The 14020-nt window shown below is 45.7% G+C and overlaps 2 pseudogenes; both read left to right on the top strand.

Annotated features, from left to right (window-relative positions):
- Positions 1–3864: 3864 nt before the first annotated feature.
- LOC139586068 (inositol 1,4,5-trisphosphate receptor-interacting protein-like 1) lies at positions 3865–5347 on the top strand (annotated as a pseudogene).
- A 1638-nt stretch (positions 5348–6985) lies between these two features.
- LOC139585410 (inositol 1,4,5-trisphosphate receptor-interacting protein-like 1) lies at positions 6986–8468 on the top strand (annotated as a pseudogene).
- The last annotated feature ends 5552 nt before the right edge of the window (positions 8469–14020 follow it).

Below are 14020 nucleotides of genomic sequence, written 5' to 3'. Positions count from 1 at the left end.
GTTGTAGCCAGGTGAGGGTCAGCCTTTTTTTCTAGGTCAGCCTTTCCTTCCACGTGGGTAATGACAGAACAAGAGGACATAGCTTCCTTCAAGCTGCTCCAGGGGAGCTTTAGGTTGGACATTAGGAGGCATTTCTTCACAGAAAGGGAGACTGGACATTGGAATGGGCTGCCCAGGGAAGTGGTAGAGTCACCATCCCTGGGGTGTTTAAGGACAGACTGGATGTGGCACTTAGTGCCATGGTCTAATTAACATGGTGTTGTTCGGTCATAGGTTGGACTTGATGATCTCAGAGGTCTTTCCCAACCTAATTATTTCTGTGATTTTGTTCAGAGAGCTGCCCAGGAGCACAAGGGTAGCAGAGCAGCCCACCACAGTGCTGAGACCCATTGTGTCCCCTCTGGGCAGTGGGACCAAGGAAGCCTTTGGGGAGCCTTGGGCACGTTCTGGCATTGCCAGTTTGAACACAAGGCTTTGGGTCAGGGTGGCACCTGGGGATAATGACAGGTCAGGGATGAGAGCAAAAGGGGGGAGCAGGAATGGATTGTACTGACAAAAGGATGAAAATATTGCAAAAAGCTGGCAAAAAGGCTTGGATTCAAAGGCAGGCCCAATGTAATGACGCTGTTGTGGTTTATTCCACAAAAAAGTAAGAGGGTTTCTAAACATTGGCTTTTATTACTCCAAGTTACTGCTATTTTTTTCCCCCTAATGCTAATCTTTATTAAAAAATGTAGTTAAGCAAATTTCTTTGTGGAGAGAGGAAGGGAAAAGGAAACAAGAGATCTTGCTTGCTTCCCTTGCTGGAGTATGTTATGTTAGCACAGTGATGAAAGTAACACAAGAATTTGGGTGGAGCAGGATAAAGTAGAACATTTCAGATGAAGATTATAACCTGCCTGTATGGGAAAATATAAATGGGACATTCTTGAGAGGCAGACATATTTAGTCTTGGCAGAAATATGTCTCCACAATTCTGAATGTTCAAAATAAATACTCAGTGACCATTAAATGAAAATAATAAAAATGGAGGAACAGGACAAAGTTTTGATTCTTGTTTACCAGTTTTTCTTAACCAAGGCAATATTTTTCAGGCACAACCTGTCACTTCACAATAAAAATAAGGAAATATGTGAGGAAAATACAGTTTTAATGCACTTGAAATTAAAATATTGCCATCCCTCTTCCCTAACTATAAATTTTAGGAGGAAAAAGGAAAGAAAACCAAACATGATTATGAAAGACTTAAGAGATCCTCAAAAATTATGTGTATTGTGCACAAGAACTCTGAATATGTTTAATTAAATTACTGGAAAATGTAATTTAGTGAGTAGGCTAGAATGCAGTCAGAAATATGTCAGCATAAACTCCTGTAAAAGGAGAGGATATGTATGCTGGTATTTCAGAAGCACAGAAGTAGCTGTGTGGCATAAACCTAACATGGAGTCTCCCAAGTAATTTTTTGATCCTAATATGCAAGAAAACAGGCGTGAAGCATGCAAAAAACTCCAACAATGTCTTTGAATTTCCTAATTTCAATTGTCTCCCTAATTGCATGTAATATTTTTGCTGTACTTGCATTGCTATTATGAAATTGGTTTCAATAAACAATAAAAACTCATGTGGATCTTTTTTAAATTCATCCTCTGTGGCTTTGTGTAGCTCACCCTTGTGCTAGACAGCAAAAGCATATAATTCATCACAGCAACACTGGCAGAGAATCATTGATGTCCTTCAAAAAGATCCAGGGAATGACAAAGACAGAATAATTTTATAGCTTGCAACTGGAGGAAATGTATTGCTTGCATCTGGCAGCAAGCCAGGCCAAAATCTGAGATGCTGTTGCTGCTGTAAATAGGATGAAAGGGATTCATAATCCATCTCCATGCCCACTGTAGCTAGGAAAATTGTAAGCAGAAAAAGCAATTAAACAAACAAACAAACAGAAGAAAGCATTAAAATATGTGGGAGAGACCTTTTTTGTTTTTGTTTTGGTGATTTATAGACTAAATGCCATGGTTAACTATTTGAGGCCTGGTTAGTGACTAACTGAGCATTACTTACTGAATATGGGTAACACAGGTATTGAATTTAAGCAGTGTGCATGTGTAATCCAAGTATTTAATACAGGTATTGAGTTATAATGAAAACAGGTCTCTTGTTCACAACAAATGACATCAGATTTCTCCATCAAATGCTCCATCCAAAATAATGCCAACAGACTTGAATTAGCTGCTGAGCTGGAATAAATTCAGATCTTGTGAAATGTTGACATAGGGATTAATTGATAGAAAATTGTTAGTCTAAAAACTACAAATAATGTATTTTAGATGTAGTCCTAACAACCTAACAGTCGATACACAGCAGATAATTGATGGTGCTGTATTTCACATTCCCTTAGACAGGACAAATAGATGAATCACCTGAGCAAGACATAAAGTTTTCTTAACTCTGTGTAAAGCAAGTTTGATGTCTTAACTGCTTGCTTAGTTGGGAAGGTCATTTAAACAGAGTATTAAATTCAAGAGCTGGAGGGGGAAGTAGAAGGCTCAGAAGGAATAGCCTGAGCCTCAGAGCTGAACTGAGGGGAGGGATGCTCTAGAAAGGGGGGTGGAAACCGTCACACACTAAATCAGGTCCTAATGTCACAGTTTGCTACTTCCAGAGGTTCCAAAATGGGATAAAGCTACCAGGCTTATTCAGATGAGTGGAACCTGTGCTCATTTAATTGTTGTACAAAAGTATTGATGAGAAATCCCTGATGCATGGAAAAAATGCTATTGATTTCTACTGCACCATAGTAATAGCTGTGGCAAACACGGTGGGAACTATGACAATAACAGCACCTAACGTGGTGGATAAAACAGATTCCCTGAATAGACACAACAAAGATGATGATCAAATCTGAAAAGGGAATACACCTTTCTAGTATTGCTTTCAGTACCACAATTTCTATAAAAAGTGGGGACATAAAAAAATGCATGGTCATACAAATGATGGAATCAAAGGGATGTGTTGCTTGGTTAACCTGAGTACGTGATGTGAAAATTCACATGAGATTCAGACTTAGATATTCAGTTTCTGAATAAGATCAAAGGCTGGTTAAAACTATCAGAAAAGGCAGAAAGTACCAAAGAAGACCTCTTTAAAATCCTTCAGGCCTCATGTTTTCTCAGGTGTTCCCTCAGAATAGGCCATATGATAGTGACTTCTGTGTGCATAAATCCTTCTGTACATCAACCTGCATATACACCAAAGGTGTATATGCATAGACATTAGCAAAAACATCTTTGTTCAGATTTGAGGAGTTGGTACTATAGAGGTTTTGGCTCAAAGCAGGTCTGGGGAGCCAGGAAGGGTTTATCAGTATCCAGTAGCAAGGGAGATATTTACGGAAGAAAATCACAGCATCATTAAGCTCGGAAAAGAGTTTTAAGATCACTAGGTCCACCAGAATTTAATACAGGCATAGATGCATGGTGACATGTGTGACATCACAGCCGCAGTGTGACAATGGGGGCAGCTGCCAACAGGAGCAGCAGGTAACGCTGCCCCAGCACAGCCTCGGCGAGGGGCGAGCGTGCACGCAGACAGGAGGCTGTGCTGAAGGCGGAGCGAGGCCCACGGCAGAAACGCGAGTAGTCGGGGAGCGGCTTCTCAGCGGGCATCCAGAGGCCAGCCCCGGTGGCAGCGCCTTTGGCCAGACCCTTTGTGCCGGTGCTGGGGCAGCGGCACAGGCCTGGCAGGCTGTCAGCTGGCGGGCCCCCTCTATCCCGCCTTGAGATCCCTGGGGCTCCTGTCCCCACTTTCCCTATCAGTAGCTCCCTCCCATCCACACTGAAGCCCTGCTCACTGCCCTTGGCCATGCTTGCCGTTACATTCCTTCTCTTGCTTGTGCAAGGCCTCATCCAGTACCCGCAGCAGGCCGGGGATGGGCTGGATGAGGCCAGCCTGGAGCGCATGCAGCAGCGTGCTGAGTATCTGAAGCAGCAGATGACTCAGCTGATTCAGGAACTGGAGCAGATGAAGCTGGAGCAGAGTGGTGGCGCCTGGGGAGCCCGGCTTGGGTGGCAGTTCTGGGCTCTGAGTGGAATCCTCACGCTTCTCTTGGTGCTGTGGTTTGGATGCGGGAAAATTCAATGTGATCCGGACAAAGGTGGCCACAAGGAGAGGTCCAGCAGCAACTTGATGGAGGAGGAAGAAAGACGGAACGTTGTTGGAAATGTGGAAGAGGGCAATGTCGATGACAAGCAGGAGACGGCAAACGGAGAAGACGACGATGGTACCCATGTGCAAAGGAAGCTTGGAAGCCTTTCAGAGGAGTGCATACAGGAGTTGCCTGTTCTGGATCTGGACAAAGGATTCTCCGTGATTACGGACCTGGTGGACAAACTCATCCACGTCTTTGGAGAAGGCTTGTCCAACAGTTTCTACCCAGTGCCACAAGCAGCCATGGGAGTGGGCAGCGCCTTTGAAGGCTGGAGTGCCCATGCACAAGGTGTTGTGTACCGTTTCCTTGTACCCCTGAGTCCCCCTCCAGGACATGCCTTCCACCTGGAGCTGGAGACTGCAGGGATGGTCCAGAGGAACTTCTGTGTCCGTGTGGAGCTGGTGTGCACCTGCAGGAGGGAGAGGCTGGGGGAGGACATGCTGTGTTTCCTCCACCACCCCGAGGAGGAGCTGAGAAGGAAACAGGACCCCAGCCTCCTGCAGACCCTCTGCACCGGCTGCTATCTAGATGTGGAGAAAACTGTCCACTGGTTCTATCGATTTGTGAGAGTAGCCTGGCTGCTGTTGCCTGAATCGTGCCACTGGCGTTTAAGGTTGCAGCCCTCCAGCCGCTCCTGCAAATTTCAGCTGAGCAAAGACAAGGAAAGCTTCACGGTTGAGATGTTCTTTGCCGTGCGGCAAGGAGACTCAGATGTCTTTGTGAGCAGCCAGCCCACAGAAGTAGGCATCCCAAGCACAACGTGGCTGGAGACTTACGCCGTGGTGGAGGCGAAATTCTTCAGGCACGTTTCCAGACAGGTCTCCCAGCCTGCAGCTCCTCACGGGCTTCCTGATGGGTGTAAGTTTTTCCAGCTGTGTCCTGAAGACAGTGGTGATACACCTCCTGAGCACTGCACCCCCGACACGGTGGGGCAGGAGGGATTTTGGTCTGTGACTGATGGATATCCTGAAGTCCCTCCGCTGCTCACTGGAGACAAAACAGCTTCACCACTTTGTCATCAGCAATCAGAGCTTTCCTATGGAGATCAGCTTGCCCTCCGGCTTCCGGGTGGCTGTAGCACCCAACCTCCTTGAGCACCTGGCCAGCAGTCCGGATACCCACAGGAAGGCCGTTTAGGAGCATAACAACTGCTGATCCACAGTCATTGAAAGAGATCCTGGTGCACAGAGCTGTGCCTGTGGGGCCTCGTGACTGACCCTGTATATATTAACCTCCCATAGTTAGTGCATTTAGTTAGTGCAGTGTATATTAGTACTCCGTAATTAGTGCTCTTACTATATTTGTTGATCCCCCATAAATAGTGCATTTACTATATAGATATTAGGACCCAGTAGTTACTGAATTTACCATAGGTATTCGGACACTCTAGTTAGTGCCTTTACTATATATATATACATTAATACCCTCTAGTTAGTGCCTTCGGCAATCCCCCTCCTTCTTTGGATTTGTTTCAATAAATTGGCTATTCCAGTATCTGGAGTGTGCAAGTTCTTCTTGAAGTGAAGCAGAACTAGTGCATTTGTAAATTCCACTAGTTGTGACTGGCTGGGAGTAGGCCCTCTTATTTGCAAGCCTTTTTTTAATAAATGCACAAAATGATCCCTTTGTGTTGCTCCTCTCCGTTGTCTTCCTGGTGCAGCAGCCACTGATGGCCACGGTAGCTACAAAGATGATTTTTGCCCTGTTTTGTCCTTGCCCTCTCAGGCCATGCTGGCCATTCCACATGGGCTCCAAAGCTCCCTGGCAGCTGTGGCTGGGCAGGGACCAACAAGAGCCACCGCTGCTGTGACTGCTTGTGTTTACTGGGGTGACAATGAAGGCCGTGCCCATCCCAGATGCTCTGCTGGGCTTTGGCACTGCAGAAAAGAAGTTGTTGGACATGCAGAACATGGTGCTATGTCGGCAGTGGGAGTTGCCTGCTGGAAATCACCTCCCCCACAGCTGCTGATCATCCTTACGAAGTGTCTCCAGGGAATCAAGGTCCTCTCGCCGTGGCACAGCAGGAACAGAGATCCTGCTATGGAGAAGCCCCATGTCACCTCCAGGCCATTCATCACTACACACCCAGGGGTGTCACTTAGGTTCCAAGAGTGACCCCAAAAGCACACAGGTCAGCAGCAAGGCAACCAGTTGTATCTCTGAGCAGAAGACTTCGAGGAACAAAGCATTCATGGGTCACGTCACCCAATTTCAGATTCCAAAGGCTTTGAGGCCTACTACATGTTTTGTGAAGGGAACAGCCAGGGTGTCCATTGCCAACCCATGGGTCTGCTATTTTTGCATGTCAGGTCTTTGCTTGCCAGGGGCCATTAGGATTCCCAGAGCTGCGGCGGAGATGGAGGGAGGGGCAGGCCTGGCCTGGATGCACAATGGCACGTGTGACATCACAGCCGCAGTGTGACAATGGGGGCAGCTGCCAACAGGAGCAGCAGGTAACGCTGCCCCAGCACAGCCTCGGCAAGCAGCGAGCGTGCACGCAGACAGGAGGCTGTGCTGAAGGCGGAGCGAGGCCCACGGCAGAAACGCGAGTAGTCGGGGAGCGGCTTCTCAGCGGGCATCCAGAGGCCAGCCCCGGTGGCAGCGCCTTTGGCCAGACCCTTTGTGCCGGTGCTGGGGCAGCGGCACAGGCCTGGCAGGCTGCCAGCTGGCAGGCCCCCTCTATCCCGCCTTGAGATCCCTGGGGCTCCTGTCCCCACTTTCCCTATCAGTGGCTCCCTGCCATCCCCACTGAAAACCTGCTCACTGCCCTTGGCCATGCTTGCCGTTACATTCCTTCTCTTGCTTGTGCAAGGCCTCATCCAGTACCCGCAGCAGGCCGGGGATGGGCTGGATGAGGCCAGCCTGGAGCGCATGCAGCAGCGTGCTGAGTATCTGAAGCAGCAGATGACTCAGCTGATTCAGGAACTGGAGCAGATGAAGCTGGAGCAGAGTGGTGGCGCCTGGGGAGCCCGGCTTGGGTGGCAGTTCTGGGCTCTGAGTGGAATCCTCACGCTTCTCTTGGTGCTGTGGTTTGGATGCGGGAAAATTCAATGTGATCCAGACAAAGGTGGCCACAAGGAGAGGTCCAGCAGCAACTTGGTGGAGGAGGAAGAAAGACAGAACATTGTTGGAAATGTGGAAGAGGGCAATGTCGATGACAAGCAGGAGACGGCAAACGGAGAAGACGACGATGGTACCCATGTGCAAAGGAAGCTTGGAAGCCTTTCAGAGGAGTGCATACAGGAGTTGCCTGTTCTGGATCTGGACAAAGGATTCTCCGTGATTACGGACCTGGTGGACAAACTCATCCACGTCTTTGGAGAAGGCTTGTCCAACAGTTTCTACCCAGTGCCACAAGCAGCCATGGGAGTGGGCAGCGCCTTTGAAGGCTGGAGTGCCCATGCACAAGGTGTTGTGTACCGTTTCCTTGTACCCCTGAGTCCCCCTCCAGGACATGCCTTCCACCTGGAGCTGGAGACTGCAGGGATGGTCCAGAGGAACTTCTGTGTCCGTGTGGAGCTGGTGTGCACCTGCAGGAGGGAGAGGCTGGGGGAGGACATGCTGTGTTTCCTCCACCACCCCGAGGAGGAGCTGAGAAGGAAACAGGACCCCAGCCTCCTGCAGACCCTCTGCACCGGCTGCTATCTAGATGTGGAGAAAACTGTCCACTGGTTCTATCGATTTGTGAGAGTAGCCTGGCTGCTGTTGCCTGAATCGTGCCACTGGCGTTTAAGGTTGCAGCCCTCCAGCCGCTCCTGCAAATTTCAGCTGAGCAAAGACAAGGAAAGCTTCACGGTTGAGATGTTCTTTGCCGTGCGGCAAGGAGACTCAGATGTCTTTGTGAGCAGCCAGCCCACAGAAGTAGGCATCCCAAGCACAACGTGGCTGGAGACTTACGCCGTGGTGGAGGCGAAATTCTTCAGGCACGTTTCCAGACAGGTCTCCCAGCCTGCAGCTCCTCACGGGCTTCCTGATGGGTGTAAGTTTTTCCAGCTGTGTCCTGAAGACAGTGGTGATACACCTCCTGAGCACTGCACCCCCGACACGGTGGGGCAGGAGGGATTTTGGTCTGTGACTGATGGATATCCTGAAGTCCCTCCGCTGCTCACTGGAGACAAAACAGCTTCACCACTTTGTCATCAGCAATCAGAGCTTTCCTATGGAGATCAGCTTGCCCTCCGGCTTCCGGGTGGCTGTAGCACCCAACTTCCTTGAGCACCTGGCCAGCAGTCTGGATACCCACAGGAAGGCCGTGTAGGAGCATAACAACTGCTGATCCACAGTCATTGAAAGAGATCCTGGTGCACAGAGCTGTGCCTGTGGGGCCTCGTGACTGACCCTGTATATATTAACCTCCCATAGTTAGTGCATTTATGGTATATATTAGTACTCTGTAATTAGTGCTCTTACTATATTTAATAATACCCTACAAGTAATGCATTTACTGTATATATATATTAGGACCCAGTAGTTAGTGAATTTACCATAGGTATTCGGACACTCTAGTTAGTGCCTTTACTATAGATATACGTTAATACCCTCTAGTTAGTGCCTTTGGCAATCTCCATCCTTCTTTGGATTTGTTTCAATAAATTGGCTATTCCAGTATCTGGAGTGTGCAAGCTCTTCTTGAACTTGAGCAGACCTAGAGCATTTATAAATTCCCCTAGTTGTGAATTTGTGACTGGCTGGGAGTAGGCACTCTTATCTGCAAGCCTTTTTTAACAAACACACAAAATGATCCCTTTGTGTTGCTCCTCTCCGTTGTCTTCCTGGTGCAGCAGCCACTGATGGCCACGGTAGCTACAAAGATGATTTTTGCCCTGTTTTGTCCTTGCCCTCTCAGGCCATGCTGGCCATTCCACATGGGCTCCAAAGCTCCCTGGCAGCTGTGGCTGGGCAGGGACCAAACAGGAGCCACCGCTGCTGTGACTCCTTGTGTTCACTGGGGTGACAATGAAGGCCGTGCCCATCCCAGATGCTCTGCTGGGCTTTGGCACTGCAGAAATGAAGTAGTTGGACATGCAGAACACTGCTGGCAGTGGGAGTTGCCTGCTGGAAATCAACCCCTCTTTCCACTGCTATAGGGATTTCCTGTGAGATTACTGCGATCTCTGTATTAGAGCATGAACATGGACTTATTCAGGGTCCTGGTCAAGGCTTTTTCCTTAATATATTTTGGAATATTGTCCTGAGCATAAGCATACATTTTATATTAGCATATCCTTCCCATTACTCTCAGCTATCTGTAGTCATATAATCAAAATATTTCAAAGTGTAATGCAAATAAATATTCGTGTTTTGACTTTATACATATTCATGATCTCCTTGTACTTTTTGATACTTGTTTCAAAATAAGGTGTTATTTTGTTGAAAACTCGCTCTTTTTCTTACTTCATGCTTATCTATCTTTAGAAATCAGAAGCCTAGGATCTGTTTCCAAACTTCCCTCCCACATCCTCGGCTGTTGTGATCCCAGACCTCTCCACTGCTGCTTTTTACAAGTGCTCCCGAGTCATTGGCTGAGAAGTGACAGCTCACCTTTGACAGTTTAGCATTATAACTCTTTGAAAGAATGTCCTTTGGTGTCACTTCTCATGCTATGACTTCTTTCAACCCGCTCAAGAGGATTTTCTTGAGCATTCTCTGACTGTGGTCATATTGGAGCTGCTTTGGCACTCCTGACACACCTTTTGGGTCGCTGACAGGCACCGGAGAAAGGGCTTCCATGAACTCAGCTGAACTTGATGATGTATAAGAGAAGCACATTGGACATTGCTCATGGGGATTTGTTTTTAACAATACATATTTCCAAGGCTGTGAAATATTGAAATATTAAAGGGCAGATAGAGTGCAATGAAAGAAACATTTATGTATACTTCACAGCACTAGTTGATTTCAGAGGTTTTACAAATTTATCAGAATTCTTTGTGTTAGTAAACCTGCTTGGATTTTGAGCTCATGCCTGTCTTGTGGAGAGATACTAAGTGAATACATAAAGTGATTGCTTGTGAATCACAGGAATACAATTTACAATGTGATGAGTGAATACTTACACATAATAAAATAAGGTACTCCATTACTATAGTGTGAAGCTTTAACTGCTCATATTGTGAATATAGGTGTGTTTTAGCAGGGACACAAATTAAAACAAGGTAATTATTGCCAGTGGTCTAGCAACAAGTGTTTCATAAGCAATTTAAATTATAAAAAAGCCCAGTAAAGCCTGAGAAGGTGGAGAAGATGCTGAGCAAACAAGTATTGAATGTTTGATTAAGAAAAAGATATTATTTGAAGGAGATGGAGATATTTCAGTTAAGGACATCTTTCTCCAGAAGACATGTGCTACTGGGAGGAAAATTTCACACATATTATTTAGGATCTGGCAGTTTTGTGTAAGGTGCTGCATTTGTTCTTTGAAGGTTTTAGTAAATTTTTCCAGAAAACCACTTTTTGGAGGAAAAACATGACATCTGTGGACTTGTTTCTGCTGGTTTTTCATAATCTGCAGTTTCATATTCGCAATATGTACATTAGTGTCTGACAAAGAAAAAAAAAGCAGTGACCAAATAATTTTGAAAAACTCTTTAATCATAAGCAATGTATGTTGCTTCTGAATATCTATGTCCTTTGGCTTTAAAATTAATTTTTCTTGCTAGGATAGAAAATGAATTTTCTTCTGTGTCTATACAGTTTTGTGATATACTTTATGTTGTATAGGAATGAGGTCAAATGCATCTTTGATACCAGCAAAAAGAATGGATGTTATACCAAAACAAATGTGGCTGTTTAATGTGAACTGCTTTGAAAACAGTTTTATTGCTTCAGTTACACAGAAAAATTGTCCCCTTAAAAAAAAATCTTTATTCAGAACATAGACACACCTTGATTAGTAGTGTTAAACCTAGAAAGAGATGTGAACAACTCACACCACTTCTAGACACCTAATCATGTAATCAAATTTTCTTTATTTTGGGTTTTTTTTTTTTTTTTAATGCAAAATGGAATGCTTCCCATGAGGAAGAAGTGCCAGCATCTCAGCCCCACAGTCTTGTGTATCACACACTCTGGGTAAGAAGGAGGTAGAGAGATTGGATCCCATTCATAGGAGAGAATTGAAACTTGGGTCCTTGGATTTTTGGATGTGCCCCAAGTCAGACTTGTTTGTGTAGGCAGGTTGAAATTATCCATGAGATATGACCAGAGCCGCTCATCGCTGTGAAGGCTCGGATGCCTCTGAGCCAAACATGTGCCTTGGGCACTTTGGGCACCACTGAGTTGGACAGCAGCTTGGTGATAGCATTTTGGACTCCATATCCTTGATTTGTTAAAATCCTATGTAGGGTGCATTTGAACCTTTACAGATTGTAGGGCAAAAACTCTTGCAATGTATTCATCAACTTACAGGAATTCTCCTTATTAGTATTAAATAACACTGGCTTCAGTAATCCTTGTGGGTCCCTTCCAACTCAGGATAGTCTATGATTCTGTGAACATCCTGTTTCTCTTCGGATTTGAAGTTATTCCCTTCCCAAATGGTAGAATATTTTACTATTCATGTTGTGCCTCCATACTGTTCTATACTGTGCTTCAAGGATGTTTAGATTCTGGATGTTTTTTTCCCCTCCTGTTTTATAACCAAAACTGTCAATCCTCTTCTAACACCTAGTAACTGATGAGATCAGTCACTGTGTAGTTGTCAGAAAAGCAAGGACAGTGACCAAACTGACCTGGACTGCAGAGGAGGGATGTTTCATATGTCAAAGAAAAATCCTGGGTCTGCTCAGAGAGATAGAAGGACTGCACTAGGGATGTTTACAAAAATGCTGGGTTTGAGGGCCTAGTCCTCTGACAACTCATGCCATCAATAAAAAAGGAGATATGTCCATCCAAACAAAGAGGGTGAAATAGGCTTTACTCTAACTTGCCTAATCTCTTCCTGGCCCACCATGTGGTTAAAGTAATAATAATAATAATAAAAAAAAAAACCCCAACAACAATAAGAAGTGTTGATCATTGGAGATTTAGTCCAGTTCATTTCCTGGATATTGCCTGGAGATAACAATTTGGAGAGAAAAGTGGCATCATATCTTTCTGTGCCACAAGTAAAACCTATCAGCTGAACTAAGGTAGGTGTTTGTGGTGTTCACACTTGGAGAAAGGTGTTGAACAACTACAAAGGCTTCACAAACACATTTCAAGAATCACCAGGTCCATAAAACTCAGTGTTATAGGGAGAGATGTTGTTACCATATTGCAAGAGTTCTATTATCATTACATTGCAAAGGTTCCGTATTGCTAGAGCTTTGTACCTCCTTGATGTGTCTCATAGGCAGCTCCTCTAGGCACTGACTCTTCCTTCTTCTTGCAGTAGCCAACTGACTCCAGTTCCCCTCAGCCAATCAATCCACTCTTTTATAGCACTCTTCTTATTACTGGCTACAGCTGCGGCCTGTTAAAGTCAGGCCTGCTCCTAATCTTTAATAATTAACCCAGCTGCAACTCTTTAGGGGATAAAATTACTTTCTATACTACCTTTATTTACTCATATTCTATCCCCCTACAGAGAGCCACCCAAGAAAAGATTCAATACTAATAAAAGTTGAGAGATTGTTTGATGGTGAGCTGTATTGTGGTTCTTGGTAGAGGACTTTTAGTCCAGACGTAGAAAGGTGCAATAAACCTTAGTAGTAAGAAGCTGGAACTAGTTCCAAGCAAGCAAATGCATGTTTTTTAGTAGTGGAAGGAAGTGCTTCTACCCAGATGAATTGAATGGGAGAGATGTGGGAGTTTTAAGTTATTTTATGTTTAAGTCCAGTTTTAAGGCCCCTTAAACATAAAATATGCCTGCTCATATGAGAGCCTACAGGAGGAGGTGAGTGGCTGTATCTCAGATCTTCTGGGGTACATCTGTTTTTCTGAGTCAAATTCATCTTTACTTGTGACTGTAGCTGCCCTTCCAGGGAAGTGGGAATTTGATATAATAAATTACCTTAACAATGTCTGCCAGAGCTGGTGGATTGTGTCCTCAATGCTCTGAAAGTACAACTTGTGAGAACTACTTGACAGTGACTTGTCATTTGGTGAATAATTGTGGCTAAGCAGGCTGGAGGGGTTCTCAGGGCAGGATGCTAAAATTAGCTTACCTCATGGTTTTAACTGGATCCCACCTTGAAGGTCACTTCCAACATGGAACAGCATCAACGTTGACAAGGAAAGCTGGGAAGCTGTGCCAGGGAGATAACGAGGTACAGATTGGTTGAACAGAAGGTGTAGGTAAGGCTGTGCTGGGATACATCATGTGTGAGGTGTGAGCATTAATACAAGCCAGCAGTGTACTCTTGCAACCAGTGCCACCTGGGGCTGCGAGGGGGAGTGCTGTCAGCTGAGGAGGGAAGGGACCCTCCCCTCTGCTCAGCACTGGTGGCACATTTTGAGAGTGCTGGGACCAGGTCTGGGCACCCCAGTAGAATTGAGGCATGGATATACTGGAGTGGGTCCAGTGAAGGACCATGAAGGGATTGAGGCTTCTGATGTATGAGAGGCTGTAAATACCTGATGAGGGGAGTAAAGGCAAAGGAATCAGGTGCTCCTCAGCAATGCCCAATGGCAGGACAAGAAGCAATGGAGACACTTTGAAATATGGGAAGTTCCATTTAAACATAAGAAAAGACTTGTTACTGTGCAGGTGATCAAAGACAAGAGGTTGGCCTAGGGAGGTTGAGGAATCTCCATCCTTGGAGATGCTCTAAAATGTGACTGGATACAGTCCTGAACAACCTGCCCTAGCTGACCCTGCCTGAGCTGGTG

The sequence above is a fragment of the Agelaius tricolor genome, unplaced genomic scaffold (assembly GCF_023055355.1).
Source record: "Agelaius tricolor isolate 1412-34295 unplaced genomic scaffold, bAgeTri1.0.p SCAF_1, whole genome shotgun sequence".
In the NCBI taxonomy this organism is placed as follows: Eukaryota; Metazoa; Chordata; class Aves; order Passeriformes; family Icteridae; genus Agelaius; species Agelaius tricolor.
This window is presented reverse-complemented; position numbering and strand designations above follow the sequence as displayed.